Here is a 24,914-nt window from a genome sequence, read left to right as displayed (position 1 = left end):
ACAAACCAAACATAGAAATTTAATATGTAAATAACAAATCTTCATTCAGACAAAAAGTTGGCAGTGCATATACGCAATTTCGTAAGAATAACGTATATCCACAATTACAACAAAATGAAGTAAAAGTAATAGAAAAATATATAAATATATGAATACGTCGAATGAATGTAATAATTAAATATATCAAATGAAGTATTATATGTAAATCAATTTTCGGTAGTCTCCAATTCACTAATTGGTCGAAACTATCTTCTTGTCAAATGAAATTCTATTGACAAAATTGTTAATATTCACTGAATATTTCTCACAGAATTTCTCAAGAATTCTAATAGTTAAATCTAAAAAATCTGAAATTACTTTATGCGAAAATAGCATTATTTTTTTCTCATTCTGTGTATAAAAAAATAACAACTGTCACAATCATGTATCTGTCCGGGCTATAAATATCTGCTCTGAAATTCATGAATGTCCTATATACAAAATTTAATCATTCTTTTCACATTTAATCCAATCTCATATTGATATTTTAAAATATGCAACATGAAAAAATATGTTTTAATTCATCTAAACTTGTCTTATTTCAGTTCCTTAAATTTACACTTAGCAAGTTTATCATTAATCTAGCATTTGATCTAGCAATTGGTTTAGCATCTGTAAAACGGTCGATATTATTCCAGAAAAAAATGAAAAGCAATTATTGAGAAATAAAAACTACAATTTTACGCATTTTGCATCTACTGATTTTTATTATAAAAATTACTGAAAGTTGTGTTTATATATGGAGTGTTCACAGCATAAGGGTATCATGTCATAAAGGTGTGAGCAAAATGGTCATAAAATATGTACTTTAAGTTTAATTACATGGGAATTTTAATTTTGTACGGGATGTTTAACTTTTTGCTCTTCGCGCGAAATTTAGCAACATAACTACTCGCGCGATTGCTTTTTTCCAACATTGACATTTTGAGACACAAACAATATATTTAGTAACATTTATTTGAAGTAATGTATGCGATTGTTGAGTAAATTACTTAGGACATTTGAAATTGCTGCTATAGTGCAATCAAAATGTCTTGATTCGTGGCAAAAATGCGAACTAAAGCTCAAGCCATCGATACACCCACGCATTGAGCCAATAAGGGTTCAGCTGTTGGTAAACGAGAGAGACTTAGCGAAAGGGAGTGGATTCCTTCAGCCGATAGCAGCGCTTGGAACAGAAGACTAAGTGTCAAGTCAATGTGGTATATTTATAGCTTGTCAATATCTCTTCTCTGAGATCGGCTTTAGAAATAATCGAATCTAATGCCCTGAGTAGCAGTAAAAAGCTCATGTAACTCATTGCTGCTCTTACGATTGAATTTCTATTCCGTCACATGCCCACAGTTATCTTACATCCTCATGTGCTCCGTTCTTTGTGGCAATCAAATAAAGACGTCAAAATGAAGCCATTAATTCTCCTCTTGAAGTTGCTGTACAGTTGCAGTGCGTTGTTCGTCGAAACTTTTTCGTAGTTTGTCCAAATACTTGTTAGTACATCTTACAATTTCATCAATCACGACTATATATGAAAAAATATCAAAATAATCATCAATTTACTCAGTGATACCGTTAGCAGTAAATTTCAGTCCTAGCACCTTTTTCGCAATGTTTTTACACTTTGTCTTTGCCGATGCTGCCAGTTACTTCTTCCATTTTGCTTTTCTGTCTTTCCCAATGAAACAATCTTTAGTATTTTCACTGTAACTGTAACTCACATTCATATCGTTTGCATCTAAGTCTGCATCTACACAAAGATGCAAGAGCTCGAAAAAAAAACGGCTTTTTTGGGGAAAAAACTCGGTTTTTTCTGCTTCGCTTTTTTGAAAATTCTGCTTTAAATTGATAAACCAGATTTTGTTTCGCTCCTTTATAACAAAAAAGGCATTTAATTAGTGGTTGATGCCGATAATAATAATAAAAAAAACTCGAAAATAAACCATGGCTTTCGAAAAGATATTTCAAACAGTTTCATTTCTCAACATATTTACATTATGAATTCCAAAGGATTAACCAATGTATATAATAAGATTTTTTAACCTCCTACATACAAAAGTACTGTAGGGAGCTAGCTTGTTTACCAGCGGGGGCTGAGGTAAAGGGGGAAAAATTCCGACATGCTTTCTGCCTGACTCTTGCGACACTCCCTTACCCTCCTTCTATATGTCAGCGTTGCCAGGGGTAGAAAATTGTCAGTGAATGTCATTCTGAAGAGTTCGTGTGATTTGGTTATTTATTGAGTGCTGTTGTGGTTGCGGTTTTATTGCTTAATAGTCATTTGACAATGGCTTCACAGCGTAAGAGAGGGCAAACTATACACAGCGAAGCTAGGGAAGTAATAAGGAAGGTCATAGTGTAGTGCGACGAAGAAGCGAGGGAGAAAAAACTGAAGCATTTATTATCAAATCCTAACTATTCACAAATTTATTATCAAATCCTATTCTCTGAACATTACCTATGACTTAAATTTATTTTTTAATTGTATTGAGTATGTATCTTCATTATTTTGAGTTACATTTTAGTGCCTATTTTATAAATTTTAAGTGCCTATTTGCCTATCTATTTTCCAGGCTTTTAATGCCTAAGCATCTGGTCTCTAGTGATAATGATTAATTGAACGTAAACATAAAACATACCGGTATATTCTTCATTGCACTTGTAAACTGTTACGTGTTAATAGGAATTTATATAATTTATTTATTTCAAGTGTTATATATAAGCTATGTGATTAGGTTGTGAATAGATATATTATACAAAGACAATGCTATTTTTAGAGCCAACAAAATATCTTCGAAAGAACGAAATATTCTTAGATATAATTATTAGTAATAAGAATTAAAATTAAAATTATTATTAATAATAATTATTATTATTATTATTATTATTAATTATTTGTAAGAATTAACGCTCTAAATGAGCTTAGTAGCTTCTAAATGTAGAACCTACACTTTTTCTTGCATAAAATGGAATTTGAACCATTCCATTCAGCTGTCCCCAGCAGAATTGACCCCTTTATGTTGGAATCGGAGACTAAAATGCTAGACCACTCCGCCACGCGTGTGGCTATAAAATATAGAAGTGAATAATATGCAAAATGTACCCAAATACGGTAGCTGCTTATGAAAATTTGTAAATGACGAGTTAAAAAATATTTCGATAGCGATTGCATGATTTGCATAAACTCTTTGAATTAAGTGAGTATTAGGTGATTTTTTTACAACGAACTGGCAACCCTGCCTAGAACAGTCGAGTGACCGTTTCGTGGTGATGTGGGTGGGGTACCTGTCAATCACCTCTGAATTCCTCAGCCTCGCATTAAAGCTAGCTCCCTATATTAAGCAGGGTTGTTAAGAACGATGGTTGTGTTTGAAAATGCCAAAAAAACAGTTTTTTTGGGGGGGTTGAACTAGGATTTTTTGGTTTAAACCAGGTTTTGTATGTTTAGATATTTTGCTTTATGTATTTATATTACATATTGACAGAAATAAGTTTGTTTCGCCTTGGTGTTATAATGCAACAACGGGGTTATACTGGAAGAGGTCACATAAGCTTAAAGAAGTGCGGTCAGTAAATTTCTCAAATTGAGAAACTCCCGCCCTAGCCATCGGGAAAATCCCGTCATTACTCTAAATGTAAAGCAATAACGGAAACATCCTGTTATAGCTTTGCATGTAATTGAAAGGTCAACGTATCATAATCAGTACGCTAAAACTGAGGTATTAAATTACAAATTTAGTACGTACATATCATTGTAAGACCAATCCAAGCTAATGTTGGAAGCTACGTAGGCAATCGATAAATTATGCCAATTTCTATCAATATATTTAAGCAACCTTGGCTTCTTTATAAAACAACAGGCATGCAGGCATGCGGAAATATACAATTTAGTTTCGTTTTGTATGTTCATATTTAACATCCTTACGTAATACCGAGGTTATCAAGGAGAATACTTTCGCTTAAAGTTACATAAGAACCGCTGCTTTGTTTACGGATGAAAGAAGGGTTGTGGTTCGACCGAGAATTGAACATGGGACACCTTGATTAAAAGGTGAAAAGGAAATAAAACTAATGCAGATGGTTTGATGTAGGAAACGTCACCATGAAGTTCACACGATTCGAATTTATCGTTCTTTTTATTTATTATTTTTTTGTTTAAACCAGTTGTTTATTTAAAAAAGAAAGAAAACAGCTGGTGTAAACCAGCCAACCCTAAAAGTAAATACTTTAAAAAAATACTCAAATAAGTAGCAAAATTCTATGTAGTATTTTTACTTCAAAATATTCCATACCCTCTTTTTGGAACAAAATAAAATCAAAATAAAACATAAGAAAAATACTCAGATTTATACAATGCACTTAAAGGCTGCACATCTAGAGTTTTTAGTTTTGTATAGTCTTGAAATTCTACAGTTTTATATAAGTACCATCACGGTTTACTCAGTTCTCAAGTTTTCTGTATTTTTAACAAGAGGGATTCAACATATGAAGGGTGTGAGGTAAGAACATGGTAACCCACAATTTTACTATTTTAAGAAATTTGAAATGTTCTGCTGCACAATCCATTTTGAAAGTCGGAAAGCTGATTTTTCACATAAGACTATACATGAAGGATTAGACGAAGCGGTATGCGTTGCTGTCTATCTGGTGCTGCATAACACAGTAATTGAAAATTTGTTAGTTACCATGTTCTTGGCGAAAACCTTCATATCTTTATGGAACTCTCCCCAACCTCACCACCAACAAAAAAAAAGGACTAAGGAATATATTTAAGTTAAATACAACTGCACAACAAACATGACTGAGTGGAGCTTTTGCGCTTCTATCGGGAAGTCCGGGATTCGACTCAGCACTCGACCATTCTGACAAAACCTTTCTTCATTCCATCTATGAAGTAGAAATAGTACGTGTACTGTGAGTTGGCCGACTCCATTTCTTATTGTTTTTAAATTGTTATTATTACTAATTACCACCAGTGACGGGTTTTGCGAAGGGTAGGGGGACGGTCTTTCGGACTGAAGCCTGTTCAACAAAATTACGGAATGTCTAAAACAAACGAAATATCTATTAGTTATGCCTTTACTCATAAACTTTAAGCTCCCGTCAAATAAAAAATAACGAATGTTTAGAAAAACTAAACATTAGTAAGAGAAAAAAAACCTCCCAAAATACTTTTCTAAATCCGTCACTGATTCTCAGTATAAAATGATCCTCAAGGTTGTATCCGTAAGATTATCACTAAATATATAAACGAAACGAATTGTTAGTTATGCCGGTACTCATAAACTTCAAGCTCCTCCCAAATAAAATTAGGACATTTTAGAAAACGAAACAATCAGAGAAACCCGTCCCAAAGTACGTTTCTAAATCCGCTACTGATTTCGTATAAATTAGTATTCAAGGTTGTATCCGGAAAATTATTGCTAAATCATTGCACAGCTACAGTATAACAGAAATGTGGAAGTACGGTTAGACGGATATATTGAAAAACGTACGCTTTGACGGATGTATAGAAAAACGAAAGTTTAACTTTTGCGCTAGAAGCTAGAGTACTAAGCTCTTAGAAATGAAACACAGATAACAAACTGAAATGATCCCGAGAAGAAAAAATGTCGATTACTGAAAAGTTAAAATAAAGTTATATAGCCTCTAAAATTGGCCTCAAACACTACATTCTTCATGTTAGCTTTAATTCGTAAAACATGTGCTCCATCAATCTTGATGGTGAATTTTAGAGCGATATATGACATTTAGGTCATGACATTCTTATCTAACTATAGAATATAGTATAAGAAAGCTACTTAGATAGAAAAATCATGAAAATGAAAAAAGCCAAAATTTCCAAAATTCTCGTTTTTTCCCAAGAAAGCCGGCTTTTTATGTGGAAAAAACCATCGATTCAAAAAATCCGGCTTTTTTGCATCTCTAATCTACACTGTTCTTATGTGCTACACTATCGTGATCAATATCATCTTCATTCATTTTTTCATTACTTATACAGTGAGAGTGACTCCGCTATTGCGACCGTTCGTAAAAATTATTAATTTTTATTCATCTGTTTGCTTTTTTCCAACAGCGCGAATGGCAAAAGGTTTATTATATGGCCAATTTTAGACTTCTCTTTACTTTGGTCAACTTTACCTTAATTTGAGACTTTGAAATTTCATCCTATTTTCCACTGAAAATGTCTGCAAGTAAACAAGGAAATAATAATATGTGATAAATAAAAATTAAATTCATTTCAATTTGGTACATGACAAACACTTTACCGTTGCATATCGTAAATATCAGATCCAACGGTTTTGTAACAGAGTGGTGCCTGACCGTTGAACCGTAGAAATTTAAACTCCGATTAGTAATAATTTCACAGCCTTGTTTTATTACAATTGTAAACTTTACTTAGTTTAGAAGATAGCGTGAATAATGGGTCAGAGTTGATCACGATGGGTTTGGTGGCTCGAGGTTGGTCACAATGGTTCAGGGTGGGTCATGATGGGTGGAGGGTAGCAGTGTGTCACATGCTTTTGACCCGCGACCCATTCGAGAAAACTAGACCCACTTGGCCCACTGAGCCACTACAACTCTGATTAACGCTTCGACATCTGGAGTAAATAAATTCTGGCAGGGGACATTTTTCTTTCAAAATATATTTTATATGCTCATATTTATTATTTTTAATTACTTTCTTGCATTTTTCTACATTATCTTAGATTTGTGACCGTGGTATAGGATATTAAGTGAAATACGATTATGTACGTTCACTTTCGTTTCATTTTTTTTAAAAATATACTACTATCTGTTCACGTAGTCCAAAAGTAGGTAAACACCTCCGCATTGAATAACTATAACATTCTACTTTATGAGTTTATTTGCTTCGGCTCTTCCGAGCTTAAGATCTAAGTAAAAACATACTAAGAGTAAACAAGAAAGAAACTATGTCTACCTAATGGATAAATATAAAAAATATATATAAAATGCAATGAGCTGATCAGTACGGTATTGTATATTTATTTTTGGGCCACTCTGTATATTACTAATAATTTATTTCTTGCATTTATTAATAACTAGCTGAAATACCCACTTTTCGCATGGGGAAGATAAAATATGTATGTAAACAAACTGAACAACGAAACGAAAGTTCATTTTCTACTACTTATACATATCCCGGTAAACGCCCCCTGAGAACCCCTGGTTCGAAATTACAAAGAACGCCTCTCGCCCCCAGGCGATTGTGCTGTATTTGGAATTCAACGTCTCTGGAAGAATCACCATTCATTTGAGCGACGGTGAAAAGTAAGGATTTGACACTAATATAGGTCATTTTGGAATATTTTTATATATTTCGGTACCCCACCACCCGGGTGACACCGACCCGCATACAAAGTAGCGGATTTTGAAAGTCATCGCTAATGGAAGTTTTACGATTGATCTTAGCGACCGCGATAACTATGAATTCAACACAAATATCGGTCATTTTCTAATATTTTTACATGTCCCAGTAAACGCCCCCTTCCCCCGAGACCCCTGGTTCAAACTTAAAAAAAAGCTTCGTCGTTGTGTGGAGCCTGGATAAAGGTATCCGTGACCAAAATTTAGTAACTTTCGGTCAACGCGCCTGATTCCCAGGCCACACACATACAGACACACAAAAAAACTCGTATTTCATACAGACAACAGATAGAACAACCCAAAGCATTTTTACATAGCGCAGCGTTCATGGGCATAGAACGTTGCTATGTTGCTTCCACCCAGTTAAGCATTCTAATAAGTGTCTGAGGCATTAGTCTTTTATACGTAAACACGTCTGTTGAATGTGCCTCTACTGTCGAAGTAATGGGTCGTGTGTACCCCTAGTATTAGCTATTTAGATTACGTATTGACCTTGAACAACCAACAAAAGGATTTTCATTGAGTCACGAGTCGTTTTTGTCCGTGAAGTTAATATACAGTGGAAATGGCCTATTCATTACGAGTATTAATTTGTAAAACAGAAAAATTATATTGGTTTTACCTAAAATCCCATAAATTTGATATAGCAAGAGCCCTTCCTACAACTGCTTCCAATCCAGCATAAATTTCACGGCAAACTTTTAAAATTATACACAAGAGTATCGTTGATATATTAGTGTTAATAATATTTATGGAACTAGACAAGCTTTAAACTTCCAAACCATGCTGTGCATAAAAGTCGAAAGCCTTATAGAGTTGTTTCATCAGTTTGTGTGTGACAGACCAGACTAAAGAAAGTATGTGATATCGAGAAGTGATTTTCTGCAATTGATTCTGCATTCAAAGAATAGGTTCCATCTCATACGTTAACTCCATATTCAAGCTGGAATTGATTCAAATTAGTTATTTCTTGTGTTGCACGAGGCGATACAGAACCCTTTGGGACGAGACTCGAGACGAGACAGACTACGTTTCTAGTATCGTTTTCGAGACGAGACGAGCCATCTCTTGAAATGCCTCTACTCGTGTCGTGTCTTGAAATTGCAAACACAGTTTTTGAATTTAAAACACACACACATGAAACCTAACATTTCGGATGTTACTTGGATGACACATTAAGATGTTAGGACATTGAAACCGTTACGTTTGCTCTGCGTTTTTCCCTTTTTTTAAAAAAAATAAAGTTGTGTGATGGCCTCTTTAGCTTGTTGTAATTAGATTATTTCTTCATGTTTAATTTTTTCGGTACATATCTACATACCTACAGTAATTGAGTCCGGCATATATAATTAAAATTTAACATTTGGTTCCATTGCATTTTATTGTCAATAGTAAACGTGCCTAACAACACATTTCATTTTGACTGAGGAAATGAAATTTCTTCGCGTATTTGTGAATACGAACCCCAGCCCAGGATGACTTTTTTATGCGTCCTTAACCTTACATTTTACAACGCATGTCCTGGATAGTAGATTATAGCTGTGTTGATTCAACATCATGGGCGGAGCTATGGGGGCATGGAGTGCATTGCCCCCAACTTTTTGACAAAAATGAGTTAATCATATTAATTCACCACTCGTATAGGAAGTATTCCAGAGGTCGGAGTCCGTCCAAAAGGACTGCCCCCAGCAGAGAATTTCTCTCTCCGCCCATGTTCAACACAATGCGGTGATCCAGCGTGACTACCACTTTTTGTTAAAATAACACAACACACGTTGTTGATTTCGGTAGTGGGAGAAAAAGTTAGCTGCAGGGAGATTTGAACATTAGCGTGGGCCGAAAACAACTTTTATTTTTTTCTTAAGTCGCAATAGAGCGGAAAATTTCTCTATGGTACTGATAAAATAAATTAAGAAAAAAATAAAAAAGGTTAACATCTTCCCTTCGCGCATCGCAGTTAAAGTTTACCAAAAATAAAGAAAATCTTGTGATTTTTAATTTATTTTGTCTTATAAATAAATAATAGTTAATGATTCCATGATTTATTTTGTGCAATATAAATTATATTAAACTGTAAAAAATAGTTATTTAATTTTTTAAATTCACAACATAACTGAACATTATTTTCCAAAAAAATTACATTTTTCATTAGTATAACATAGCTGCGATTATTTCAGTTAAATGGCTGGTTTAAAAGCAAAATGAACATTGTAAAACCGTTCATGCAACTTTTTTATATTTTTAAAATTGTACTTAAAATTTTAAATAATTTCCTCTGCAGCTCTTCGCCCATTTGCAAACAGGAATTACCCAGAACTCACCACGAGGAGGTGGCTGGAGTTCGAGCTCCAGCCCCATCATTCCCAACCAACCATCCAGTGCAGGTGTGTTATAGATATTTTTAGTTAATCCTTAATTTTTGTGGATTTTTCACTTGTTTTAGCAATGAGGATACACTTTGAAATGAGATTTTTGGCTGAAGTGTGGTATAATAGCTCGGGATTGCAGAGTTGCCCTGATATATCCATCTCTTGATTGAGCACCACATACTTAGCCAGCTGCTCCTGTTACCAGTTTTACATGTCTCTCGACAGCTTGTGTGTGGCAAGGGAATCCTCTTACAACTTCCCAATCGGGTACCATGCCACTCTGTATAAGGAGTCTTATTTCATCATCATTGATTCGACGCAACAGTGGAAGGGAAGATACTTTGCAGGTCGACCAGTTAATCATTTCAGTTTAATCTTTAGACGGAAAATTGAGTTTGAGTGGTGAAGTTCCTAATTGACTCTCCTTTAGTTTTTGCCCGTCTTTCCTTTATTATTCGTCTAAGAGCAAGCTCTCTAATATATTTCCTTCTGTCCTTATCATAGCGAAGAGCAAGTTTTCTGGATAGGCAAAAATGCATTTCTCTCAATTACAGGCTCTACCATTTGCCGAAGAGTCTCAGGGAGGTATCTTGTTGTAGCAATTGGTTCAAAAAGATGTTTCGAACCATCAGAAAAAGAATGGCTTGTTTTGATTTTAATCCACAAAGACACGTATGAGTGCAATATAAAAAAGTACCTTCTGAGCGCTTTTTAGTACTGATGTAAAACCTAAGATTTCTGTTTGTGGTTGTCAGCCATCTTGAGTGCGACATAGGGCCAGGGTCTCGATAGGACAAATCTTTTCGACATTTCCCTTTATTGACTGATCTTGAAATATCCAAAAACTACTGCCGGTCTTTGCTAAGAACTTGAAAGTCTACTTCAGGGATTATTCAGTCTTTCAAATTCAACTACAGCTAATCTTCCAGAGCGATTAAGCACTTGACCGATCGGCCCACTAAAGGTTTTAGGACCCGTTCTTTCCCCATCAAGGTATTGAAATAAGTGCCGGAGAGGCAACTCATTAAAATTGAGAAGACATACAGCCCACTGCAACGGTCTACCTATATGAAGTTGAATTTTCCGAATTACGCCATTCCTCCATACTGTATTGGTAACAGTACCATCACAGCCAATAACATCTAATTCGTCCAAACAAATGTCAACCTCAGTCAAGGAGGAAAGTATGCTGGAAGCGACATCAGTAGAGGTTCCCGATGATGGAGAAAAGTGGCCAATAAATGTCGACCCTGTCTCTTGAATGATAGTGCAGTAATCCTGTTTCTGAAGACTACGAAATAACTTAGAATCACGTTCTACAAGTACCAAGGTATCATCTTTCCGCCCATCAATGTATAGACCACGAAGGAAAGTATCAGGTTTACACTGCAAAGAACTGCTCGTATGACTTTTCTCTCTCCGTATTTTATTTTTATCGACCACGTAAGAATAGTCCGAATCTGTCACCATTCCAATATCTTGTAGGACGCTGGAAGCATTTGCAGCAGTAGCACGGTCAGATACACCAAACCTATCACTATTTAGTACCGTGTTCTTCAGTTTTATTCTCATTTGCCATTCTGACGGAGTTTTGGTCGGGATATCTGTGACGAACTCATCATTTTCTCTTTCACAGACTTTGGAGGAGCCCGAACCGTTTTGTTGAAGTCTTGACCTTAAAAAATCTGCAGGGTATTTTCAAAAATGGTTGATGAACTCGAAGGCGTATCATTAAAAATACGTTTATGTTTGTAGTTCCTTCTTCTCAGTCTTGAAGTTAGCCTTTTCGTTTCTTGAAGATCTATTGATCCAATTTTCACCAAGACACACTTCCTTTGACAATAGATGAATTGTAACTCAAGGATAAATATCATCTTAGACTTTTCACACTTGCACTTGATAGAAATTAAATATTCATTCTGTTTTATCACACATACAGTTGAAAATGATAGGACATTTACATGCTGCCACATCGAATAACGACAATGATCTTTGCTTGAAGTCTGCAATCTTCTTTACAAATGTTGGCTTGTTCAAATCACGACCGTACGACTTTCTCAGTTTTTTGAATTGAATTGAAAAATGCTTTATTCAAGTGGGCGAGGTTCAGCATATTACTGCTCTAACACCTAACCCTTGTCAAAGAAGTACATTGAGTTATACAAAAAACATAAAATCAATTGAGTCGAAAGATACGGTTATATACAACAAAAATACAGGTATACATTAAGATGATAAAAAAAAGAAAAGACAAAAAGTGGTACTTTTAACAAAACACACTCACACGCACAAGTACTACAAGTGAAGAAAGAAAGAAAAGGCATACAAATACAAACATGAAAACAAACACATACCGATCAATGACATAGAGACAAAATGTTATGCTTGTGATTCACAATATAGGAGGAGGGTGATGAGATATTTTTACAATGAATGATTATTTAATACAGAAGATGTAACAATTCAAGTCTGATTTCATTTACGTGGTTCAAGTGATAGAGTACAAGTCATGGGTACCTGAACTTAAATTTTGTTGGCTGAATAAATACATTTTTAACATTTTCTTAAAAGAATTAAATGTTTTAGCTTCTTTTACCATATTTGGTAGAGCATTCCATGACCTTGATGCTAATACTGAAAATGCCGCAGTGGTTTGCTTGAGTCTATGGTGCGGAATATCAAACGTATTTCTTTTGCGTGTTAAGTGAGTGTGAATATTTGACCTAGCAGTGAGTTTTTTGTATAAATACGCGGGACATGTTGTTTTAAGTATTTTATAAATGAGTGAGCAATAATGTAAATGTCGTCTTCTGGACATTGTCAGCATGCTATTGCAAAATAGGCAAAATATGATCAAATATTCGTATGTTGTAACAGAAGCGGGTGCATGAATTTTGTACCTTTTGGATCAGGATGGCATTGTTTTTGTTAGAAGCGGGTCATACACAACATCACAATAATCGAACAAAGACAGTATCAGTGATTGTGTCAGGAGTAGCTTGGTATGTTTGGACAGATAGTCTCGTATTTTGTACAAGTTTCTTAGTATTCCTAGAGCTTTTGAACACTGAGTAGAGACGTGATTATTCATAGAAAGTTTATCTCAATTTGTACTCCAAGACTTCTAAGACAAGGTGAATAGCTAATGTTTGAGTCCATTATTTGTAATTCTATTTTGTCAGAAGCAATTTTATTAAGTTGATTAGCTGAACCTAGAACAGTATAAGTACATTTTAAGGGATTAATAATAAGACCGTTATCAATACACTAGTTACTGATGGCCTTAAGATCTTGGTTAAGGAGTCGAACAACTTGTGGCAAGTCCTCAGGCAAGGCTTTTATAAACAATTGAGTTTCGTCTCTGTAACAGTACATCGTAACAGTACGGATCTGCAGTGTATAAGGTGAACAAAACTGGCCCTAAAATTCAGCCTTGTGGAACACCTCTATCAAGTACAGCAGCTTCAGAAGTTTTATAATGAGAGGAACTACGTAAAGTAACTTGCTTTTTTCTCTTATGTAGATAGGATTCGAACTATTTTATGGTATTCACTGATAAGTTATAGTATTTCATTTTTGCTAAGAGAACACCATGCTGTACAAGATCAAATGCCTTTGAGAGGTCTAATAAGACTAGTATGACTACATATTTTTCATTTAGTACATGAAGCACATTGTCTTTAATACCTAACAAAACAGTAGAAGTGCTGTGAAATTTACGAAACCCAGATTGTTCGCATGGAAGTATGTGAGAGCTATCAATACATGAAATCATTTGCTGAAGCCTAACTTTTCAATTACCTTTGAAAGAACTGGCAATATAATTATTGGCTGAAGGCCACTAGTTGATTTAATACAAGGCTTCTTTGGTAATGGCAGAATTTTATCTAGTTTCCAGGGATCAGGAAATTTACCATTCAATAAAGGGTAGTACACAATATTAGTTAAGGGAGATGTGATAACAGGTAAAGCTTTTTTAAGCATATGTGGCGTTATTTCATCCCACTGCATTGGATTTAACGTTAACAATCGCTCTTCTAACTTCATGTTCATGAACAGGTCTTAACGTGAAAGGTGTTCCTGAAGCAGTGTGTTTCAGTAAACTGTACCGATTTATTTGTTTATCAAATGTATCGTCACTTGTTACTGAGATTTCGGATACTTTAGCAAAATGACGATTTATGACATCAGGGGACAATTTAGTTCTTCAGGGCTGTTCAACGATGAACTTTTCCCACCTATTCCAAAATTATGTAACGTCCGCCAAGTGTCTTTATTGTTTTCAGCGTTATTTATACGAAAGGAAAAATACGCAATCTTTTCTTGTCGAATAACTGCCGTAGTATAATTACGAAGCTCTTTGTACTCATCCCAGTGTTGCTGCAACTTAGTGAGTTTGAACCTGCGGAGCGCACGATCGCGTATTTTCATTAGCAGCTTCGTATTACTAGACACATAAGGCAATTTGTTATTCGAAACTTTAGCTGTTTTTATTGGCGCGTGCTGATCAAACAGATGTTTTAAAGAAGTCTGAAGAAAATTAACTTTAGCATTTATAGATTCCTGAGATTCAATTTGTTTCCAGTTCAAGGCTTCAGCAGTTTGTAGAAAAGCGTCGTGATTAAATATATTAAAGTTGCGATAACGAATAATATCAAATGATTTTTTGGCGGTTTTTTAATGTTTAAGATAGCATGTGTCACCCAGTGATCGGATGATCCAATGGGTGGACTAACGCCCCTTGATGCTATCATGTCAATTTTATCGGTAATAATGAGATCGAGTAATGATTCACCGAACTCTGTTATTCTGGTTGGTTCTTTAATGAGTTGGACAAAACCAAACATATCCAGGATACGGTTCAAATATTTTGTTTCGGCTTTGTCAAGACAGAGCTGATCACAATTAAGGTCACCTAGTATATAAAGACAATCAACTTGTGGATATACATGTGTGATCAAATCCTCAAGAATAGACAATTTGGTGTAGGGGATATTTGGTGGTCTATACATTGATACGATACCTATGTGTAGCGAATTTATTTTCACCATTACCATAAGGCATTCTACTTGATCTGTGTTTGGTATTTCTAACAGTTTTACATCCAAATTTTCAACATAATACATTAAAATTCCTCCAGCATGATGTTCTCTGTCTTGCCGAAGAACGGAGTAGCCAGGTATATTAATGAGCCTTTTATCAGTTGAATTGTCAAGCCACGTTTCACTAACAATAAAAATAGCACACTGTTATTCTAACATTAGTAAACGTATTTAATCTATTTTAGGTCAAATGGAACGTACATTAGCATGCATAATTAAAAATTGAGACTGTTGTCCTGCCGTAAACTCAAACCTTTCCTGAAAAGTTTTGTTGATACTATTATTTCAATGTTTCCTTGTACCATGCCAGTGATCATGAATGCTCCCTTGTAGTATGTCTACGTTACTCATAACTATTGTTAAACAATTTTCTTACAATATAACTACAATATAGCGATAATGTACCAACTAGTAACCCCTTTAAAGCTAGAGTGGTACCCACCTTTGTCTCAGGCTTTGAAAAACAGTAATATAAATCTGATCCATCATCTCCATAGAAAATAAGTAACCTACGTTTTGCAAGAACAGAAATTTCTCTACAAGTACACCACTAAATATTAACATATACAAAAACACAATGGACACTAACAAAAATATCGTAAGACTGTATTGTACAAAGCATAATGAAGCAGTCACTAGGAGAAGTGTTCAGTAGACTGTTACGATACTATACGTCGGATGTCCCTGGTTCGATTCTATCGACGGACTTTTGGATATACAATATCTACTTCGCTGGATTATTTTTATTTTTTTTCTTTCCCCGGAAAGTTTAATTATGTAATCTCAAGCTTCCCAGAAGCATTTTTGTATACCTTTGTGCTTTATTAAAAGATAAGTGCAATAGCAGATTCCTTTAACCTCATATTAAGTCACTACCCTTGTTTGTTTCCTACCTTTGTGCAACTTATCAACTTTCTACTTGTGTCTGGCTACGTTTCCATTTCTTGGCAGTGTCACTAGTCTGCGTTTGAGGACATTGCTCACATTCAACTTATTTGTAAATATTTCGAGCGCTCAGTTAGCTCTTCTCTAGCTGATTCAATGGATTGCCTCAACTAAAAGTTATTGTCTGGTAACCACGTCAACGATTATTAAGTGTGTATTTGTATTTTCTACTTTTCGCTGAGGTTTAGTTTTGCACTTGAAATTCCTCAGAAAATACAATTCAGGATTGGAGGTGAATTCCCCAGAGTGTGAGGTCTTCGACTCTCAAACGTTTTGACTCATGTGACGTCACGAACGCGGTGTCAGGAGGAGGTGAGTTATGGAGTGACCATATTTGGTATTGAGGAAATCAGGAGGTGTGGTTTGAGACCTCAGTCCGGAAAACAAAACTGGGTGGTGAGTGTTTCTCGTGGGACTTGGTTTGGAATTGCAAGAACAGCAACGAGCCAGCGAGAGGGAGAGGAGAAGAATGGAGTTACTATCTTTGAAGAAGGTACTGTATATTTCGTCGAAACAATAAGTGACTACGCCAGACTAATTATTCTTATACTTAATTTTCCTTACCTTATCTGCTGCACTTTTAAAAGCAAATTTGAGTATGAGTTATGATTTCTAAATACCATGAGCTACATTTCCCACATGCTTTAGTTGTCGAATTATCTTTCAGATGAGATTTATTTTTATATTCCAGCGTAAATTGCTGGTGGTGGAGAAGATACCCGAAGATCTAGTCATCTATCGGTCTCATAGTGACCAAAGGGATAGATGAAATGAAGCTAAACATAACTGTTATTAAGTCATGTTTCATGATTGAGATGCTTTAGGTTTGATCTCTGTAGTACCTGTGCAGCTGGGTTAAAAAAAAGAAAAAAAAGAAAAATTGGCGTTTTCACTTTTTTGTTCTGACTACATTTATTTGGAGATTATTTTTATATGTTGCATTACTTTGCAGAGGATAATGTGTTTTTATCTGATTTTTGTGATGATTTAGATGCTACTGAATTTTTTGAGCCGATTATTACATCATCTCCCGGTCGCATACATTTTACGCGACAATGTTTTGATAAGATTAAATAGCAATTACAGTTTACGTATTCGCTTTCAAGTATTGACACTGTATCTTCATTAGATTCTGACAGGTTTGAGTTTACTGTAGACATGGCTGTTGGGGGAAATCAGAATAATATTGGCATTTTGAGTCATATCCTTCGGCCAGAACTATTTTTTGGACGTATGGGCGATGAAATTGTTCGCTATATCGATCAATTTGAAGTATTGGCTCAGGTAAATAATTGGACAGACGTAAAGAGAAAATGGATTCTGGGTTCGCTTTTAAAGGGGTCAGCAGCCTATTGGTTTGACACTACGTCAAAACAAGCAGATTTTCCGGAATTGTCATACGAGCAGTTTAAACCAGTGTTGCCACATTTGGTACAATTGTACCAGATTCAGCCCTTTTTGTCATTCATCGGCCCGTTGGTACCACGCTGGCATTTTCAGCCCCTTTTGTGAAAAAGTTGGTACAATTCTATCCAATTCAGCACCATTTAACAAATATTGTCACATTTTCAAAAGTTCACGTTACTCATACTGTGTTGGACTCTTAAAAAATGCCGGTGAACATTCATTCTGTGACACTGCACCGCATAACGGTACAAACTTCGTGTGGAAAATTCGTAATTCAAACTATACCAGGCAACAAATGAAGCTAGATGGATGTATCCGCGCCACGAAGGAAGGAGACGAGAAAGAAGCAGTATGGTGGAAATTTTAGCTTGAATTTTTTTTTAAGTACAGACACGTTCAATTAAGTGTTGCATATTCTGAAGAAGACCAGTGGGTGCTGAAGTAAGTCTATAATTTATGTGTCGTTGAAAAGATTCTACATCAAAACAATAATAGCACCACTGCCGTACCGCGGAAAATCAGCGCCTGGCCGAGAATATACGACGGCACCCTCGTACATATGACTGAGGTCGATAGACTATGGTTTGCGCGAAGCGTAATAACATTTTTAAAAATAAACCCTGGTTTTCCTTGATTTTGAGCACTTTTCTTACGTTTTTCTTCAATTTTATATACAGGGTTTGTCCGGAAAGTAATAGGACTGAGTCGATTTAAAAAAAAATATTGAGCCAATCGTTATAATTCTTTAAAAACTTTCAAAATAGGCTCCTTCTGCGTCGATGCAGCGCTGCCAGCGCGATTTTCAAGCATTGAAGGCATCACGGAAGTCATTCTCCGGAATAGCCTTGAGAGCCGCGGTGCAAGCTGCTTGGATCCCCTCTGTCGTCTCAAAATGCTTGCCTTTCATCGGGCGTTTCAGACGAGGAAACAAAAAGAAGTCGGGGGGCACATCTGGGCTGTAGGGCGGCTGCGGAAGCGTTGGGATGCCGGCCTTGGTCAGGTAGCTGTTCACAAGAAAGGTGGTGTGAGCCGGGGCGTTGTCGTGTTGCAGCTTCCAGTCGGCTCCGATGTCTGGTCGGACCCGATTGACCCTTCGTTTGAGTCTCTTGAGCACTTCCACGTAAAACTTGGCGTTGACGGTTTGTCCAGGAGGAACAAATTCATGGTGGACCATGCCTTTGATGTCAATAAAGACAATGAGCATCGTTTTTACTTTGGATTTGCTCCTTCTTCCCTTTTTTGGGCGAGGAGACGCCGGCGTGTGCCAGTCGGAAGATTGCCTCTTTGTCTCGGGATCATACTCAAAGATCCATGATTCGTCACCTGTGATTACGTTATTCAAAAATTGGGGGTCACTTTCACACATGTTCAAATTTTCTTCGCACAATTCCACTCGCCGCAATTTCTGGTCGTCAGTGAGCACTTTTGGGATAATCTTCGCGCACACCTTGCGCATGTTCAAATGCTCCGTCACAATTTCATGAACCAAAGTTTTTGGCAAATAAACGAATACTTAGTCGACGGTCTGAGTTCAAAACTTCGCGCACACGAGTCACATTGTCGGTATTTGTCAAAGTCGAAGGTCTTCCAGCACGGTCTTCATCGGCGACCTCTTCCCGGCCCTCTGAAAAGGCCTTGTGCCACCGAAACACACCACTTCTTCCTAAAGCATCATCTGGGTAAGCCTGCTTGATCATATCAGACGTCTCTGTCGTAGATTTACCGAGTTTAACACAGAATTTAATCGCGTACCTCTGCTCTAACGAACGCTGCATTTTCGACTTGCACCACTCACAGAAACACGTCGCGCGAAATAGCCTGTCCTGACTCTCCGTGTGCTCGGAGACAACTGACCAGCCGCTCGTTCGTTAGCTAGGAACGCCCTCTACCGGATCCAGTCGGTGCACGCACGCTCCGAAGTACAGTCATGGCGGAACAAAATCAGTCGTATTACTTCCCGGACAAACCCTGTATATATATCTTTTCTTTTTCTTCCTTCCGAATTTTACGCCCCCTTACTTCGGCGCCCGAGACCGTCCCCCCACGGAATGGTATAGCACGAAAAAATACATAGTTGCCGGCTTACCGGGCTAAGTTGTTTACTAGTGACGCCATATTGACGAATATAAAAATACCCGAACATTTCTGCGTTTTAGAGATCTATATCGACGCGTTGTAACAAACTTTATGTATAGGCCTAAAGTTAGATCAGGGATGATCATACGTGGGCAAAAAATTTTACTTTTTGACAAAAATGAATTCAGCCCTTTTTGTTTCAATTTGGTACTATTTTTCAGCCCACTCCAGAGCTAGAACTGTGGCAACACTGGTTTAAACAGAAGTTAATAGCTGCTTTCAAGGACGCGCTTTTGCCTCAACTTACAGAACAGGAAATGCGGATGGGAGAACAAAATGAGGGATAGAGTATTCTATCATACGTTTACGCCAAGCGTAGTTTAATTTTACGTAACGATAAGGACGCGCCAGTAGCTAAGCAAGTGCAGTTAATATTCGATGAATTATCTCCGGAATATATGAGATTGGCAATAAAAAAAAAATATGTTACTGTTGAAGCTTAAGTGCAAGATTTGTTGGACGAGGAGAAGGCACGCGTGTTGTTGGAAAGAAAAGCAATTGAAAAGCTGATTAAGAAAAATCCGTTAATAGCTAATTCTCAATGAATGCAATGTAATCCGCCTGAGAATACTCAAGTTCAATCGGCTTCTGCTTCGCAAAGAAAGCTTTCCCAGGCTGTAGTACGGACTTTGCCCTCTCAAGCTACGAATGCACAGGAAACTGATCAGGTTAAAGATCAGCTGGCTCCTATACAAAAGCAATTGACGCAATTGTCTTTGCAAGCAGAAAATAAGAGAACAGATGATCAACGTTCGTTTTCGAGACATAATACTAATAACAACAATAGTAATAACAATTATGGACGTAATTATAATAGACGGGGCAATGGCCAACGGTTTCAGCAAAATCGTTCCCGGGGTGGTCAGAACAACAATGCAGGGAATAGGACACAGCAGAGGGGTCCTATTATTTGTCATAAATGTGGAAAAGAAAACCATATTGCCACCCACTGTAGAAGTAATTTAAACTGTTCAATAGAGTTGATGACGCAGGGCCATCAGCTCTTCAACGTCTTAAAGTCCCTATTCAGATTGATCGTGCACTTCCTCATGTTAATGTTACTATCAATGGGAAGAGAGTCCTTTATTATTGGATTCAGGATCGCAGGTGTCTTGTATTGGTCAGGCTATGGTCCCGCATTTTGCTAAAGTTCAAGCAACGCATAGTTTTTTGAAAGGCGTGACAGGAAATACTTTGTCTGTTAACAAGATAGCTTTGGTTCGATTCAAGCTTGGATCTCAAGTTTTTTGTCACCCTTTTCGGGTTATCCCAGCGTATTCCCACCCACCCCTATTGGGGCAGGATTTTTTATTAGCACATAAGGCAAATTTAAATTTACATGATTTATGCTTGGAAGTTACGCGGTTTGGTAGGATTCCTAAATTTACTCTGCCCACCGACAGTACAGTTAATTCTGTGTCTAACGAATTTGCAACGCTCGTATCTCCTGTGTATAAGGTTTTTTCGTCTGTTTGGTTGCCCCACGTTCGCGAACATGTGTTAAAGTGAAGAAATGTTTTGATTTATTGGGAAATAGAGATTATTTGGTACCTAATAAGTTCATAGTGGGTGCTGTACATGTTTTATTAAGAGATACTGCGGTTGACAGTGTAAATTCACATATTTGGGTTTCGAATCCTACTGACAAGCAATTTTTGCTATGGAAGAATAAAGTTTTAGGGCATGCTGTTCTGAATAGGGAAGAACGTTTTTGTAGTAATGTTACAGAAGATACTGGTCTTCAAAAGAGTCAATCTGATAAATTTGATTGTACCAGGGTGGATGTGAACCTTGAACTCTCTGGACATGACAGACAACGATTTTATGATTTAGTTACGGAGTATAGAGATGTGTTTAGTTGGTCCCCGGACGATTTTTCAAAGGCACGGGACTATGTTCACGAATTTCAACTAAAAGATGAAGACCCAGTATATATCCGCCAGTTTCCCATCCCGTTCCATCTTCGGGATGCTGTTCACGAGCAAGTTACTTAAACAAAACAGTTACTTAAACAAAACGTCATTCGTCCTTGTCATAGTAGTTACAACAATCCCATCATATTACTTAAGAAAAAAAATGGATCTTGGAGGTTCGTGGCAGATATGAGATTTACAAATGCTAAGATAAGGCCTATTAATTTTCCTGTACCACCAATTCAGGACATATGAGTGCGTTCTAGTGGTAAAAACCTTATTTGTTCGACAGATTTGTCGCAAGGATTCTTCCAAGTGCCTTTGTCTGAAAAAGGCCAATTAGTAACTGCTTTTTCAGTTCCTGGACTTAAGCAATACTGTTTCACTTCCCTTCCTATGGGAGGAGTTACTTCTCCAGTGGAGTTAAATGATTTAATGAAACTAACATTAGAAGGATTTGACGAAAATAAAGTATTCTATTATCTTGATGATATTTTGTGGTCAGACGATACGATAGATGGTATTATTAATACGACACGTGAACTATTTGAACGATTAAGACGTAGAGGTTTGAAAATATCTCCTGAAAAAACAAAATTAGGTCATTTTTCATTGGAAATATTGGGTCAACGCGTTTCTAAGCGTGGTATTTCTATTTCTGAACGTATTACTGAATCGATTCAAAATTATAGACGTCCAAGAACACAAAAACAATTGAAAAGTTTCTTAGGGTTGTGTTCATTTGTTAGAAACCATGTTGCCAACTTTTCGTCTATAGCGGAGCCGTTACAGCGTCTATTGAAAAAAAATGTTCGATACAAATGGACGAGTGAACAACAACAAGCTTTTGAAAAGCTCAAAGAAGTGATCTTGTTTGCGCCTACTCTTATGAAATTTCATCCAGAAAGAGACGTGTACGTCGTCACGGACGCCTCACAACGCGGTCTAGCTGGGGCAGTCCTGCAACCTAAAAGTGATGAAAAAGATGCTCCTTTGGTTCCAATAGCTTACTGTTCTCGTGCTGTAGGGCCACACGAGAGATCATATCACCCATTTAATTTAGAATTAGCAGCTTTCATTTTTACGCTAAGACGCTTTAGATATTTTTTATTAGGACGTCACTTTTATTTGCGTACCGATTGTAGATCGCTGGTTTTTTACGTCAAACAAAGAATGTGGCTAAATTTTCTCGAATTCTTGCGGAGTTAAAGACTTATAATTACACTATTTCTCATATTTCGGGTGCTTCCAATAGTCTTGTAGACAGTATTAGTCGCCATGTAGATTGCACAAGAGACGAAGCGGATGAACAGAAGAATCTAGAAGATCCCCGGGTCTTTACTATAGAAGAAGATGATAAGTTAAAGGAAGAACAGCAAAGGATTCCTGTTACAAAGATATTATTCTCTTTTTAGAAGGGAAAATACCGCAAAATTACGATATTGAACGACAGGCACTGCGATCTGAGATGAAAGATGGTTTGTTGTACCGAAAACATAGACGTCCAACTGGTACACAGTTGTTGGTAGCTATTCCTGCTTCCTTACGAGGGAAAGTGTTTCAGTCAGATCATAGTTCTTCTTTGGGTAGTTCACATTCAGGATTTACAAAAACATATAATTTGTTGTTAAATTCAGTATATTTTCCATACATGAAAAAGTTCGTCATCGAGCGATGTAGAAGCTGTCAGGTCTGCCAAGGTTTCAAAAAGATACAGGGTTCGCCTCCTGGTGTTTTACAAACTATGCCTAGCGTGCCTCCTCTCTTTCGTATTGGTATTGATGTAGCTGGGAGGTATTCTGATGCCAATATTCTAATCGCAATAGCCTACAATACTCGTTACGTAGTAACGGCTACGTTGGGTGAACAGACAGCCGCTACTTTGGCAGATTTTTTGTACAATCATGTAATTTTACGCTTTGGTCTGTTCAAAGAAGTGATTTTAGATAGATCTACGGCGTTTACTAGTTCTTTGTTTAAAGAACTATGTAATATTTTAGATATTAGAATGAACTTTGTTAATCCTTACTTTCACCAGACCAATGGTCTTGTCGAGACTTCTGTCCGCCATATTGAAGCACTATTGAAGAGGAAAGTGGATCCTAACAATCATGGTAGTTGGGTGGATCACGTGCCAGCCGTCACTTTTGCCCATAATATCACTGTGAACCATTCCACGTCATTCAGCCCATTTAAACTGTTACACGGAGTGGATCCTTATTTAGAACACCAGCCCATTATTAATGGACCGTGTATACACAGTGTGAATCAATAGCGTCTAGCCACTCTTGTTGATATTAGAGAACAGGCTCAGGATAAACTTTTTAATCGATTTCGTACTTCAGAGAGGTCTTACAATAAACATCATAGATCTGTACAGTTCACGGAAGGACAGCGTGTATGGATTTTTGACCCTTCAAGACGGAGAGGTAATGCCAAAGCATTTTCAGGATTATTTTTTGGGCCTGCTATTATTGTACGAAAAGATTATGAAAATGCATATTTTGTGAAATACAAAACTTCAAAGGGAAGAGAAAAAATTGAGTCGATTGCCATTACTAGACTTAACCCGTATTACCCGGATGTAACCCCAGAACCGATGACAGGCGAGGAAGAAGAAGAAATACGTGACATGCAAGTGATAAATGTTGCTAAAGATTGTTCTGAACATAATATAGAGTTTAACCAGCTAACATTCACCACTGCACTCAGTGATCCCGTGGAAATTCAGCGAGTTGTGGATGTGTTGGAGCTTCCAACTTTAATGGATTCGTCTCAGAAATTCGCATACAAGAAGCCATTATATAGTTATAATGAGGACATTAACAGGAAAGCGATTGTATATTATGGTAATATTGCGGATCTGAAGTGTGACATCGTGGTTAATGCAGCGAATGAGACCCTTACTCCCTTGTCTGGAGTCGACGGAGCAATTCACAGAGGGGCAGGGAAGGAACTAGCTGAAGTTTGTAAAAAGCTAGGTTCGTTAAAACCTGGTGAAGCTAAGATCTCTTTGGCTTTTAATTTACCATCGGAATTTGTGCTATTCACTTGCGCGCCTAGAGATAATAATAAGAGAATTTTACGACAATGTTGCACGAATTGTCTACAACGCGCTTTGGAGAATAATTGTCGGACGATAGCGTTCCCTAATTTGGGGACTGGGAAATTCAATTTTGACAAGTTTCAGGCAATGAAGATTGCTTTATCCACGATTCGAAATGTTTTGGAAGCTAATCTGCAAGATTTCGATCGCATTGCGCTGTGTATTGTTGATAAAGAGAACCGGAAATTATATGAAAATAAAATGTTTGCTTACTTCCCAGTGCGGATTTAAAAAAAAAGTGGTTAGTAGTGCATATATGAAGGTTAGTAGAGCTGTTACAGCTACTCTTACCTACATGTGATACTTATGAATTAGAAGTAAAAAAAAAGAATTCACTAATGTTTCACGGCACTCTATTACGCACTCACTCTCACTGATTACTAGTCTTCGGTTATATAGATCCTGGACGAGTTTTCCTTTCTCTTACCTGCAAAGGAAAAGAGAAGCTTAACTTGGATATTTATTATACTTTGATTTGACATTAGTTTATTTTCTATTCAGATTATAAGCTAAA

At 36.8% G+C, this 24,914-nt stretch overlaps 1 pseudogene; it reads left to right on the top strand.

Moving 5' to 3' along the window:
* Positions 1-23,893: 23,893 nt before the first annotated feature.
* LOC145682874 (macro domain-containing protein CT2219 pseudogene) lies at positions 23,894-24,631 on the top strand (annotated as a pseudogene).
* Positions 24,632-24,914: the final 283 nt, after the last annotated feature.

Source organism: Thermobia domestica, chromosome 4 (genome assembly GCF_964235325.1).
Source record: "Thermobia domestica chromosome 4, izTheDome1.hap1.1, whole genome shotgun sequence".
NCBI classification, from domain to species: domain Eukaryota; kingdom Metazoa; phylum Arthropoda; class Insecta; order Zygentoma; family Lepismatidae; genus Thermobia; species Thermobia domestica.
Note: the sequence above shows the minus strand (reverse complement) of the source record. Positions and strands in the feature narration are given on the sequence as shown.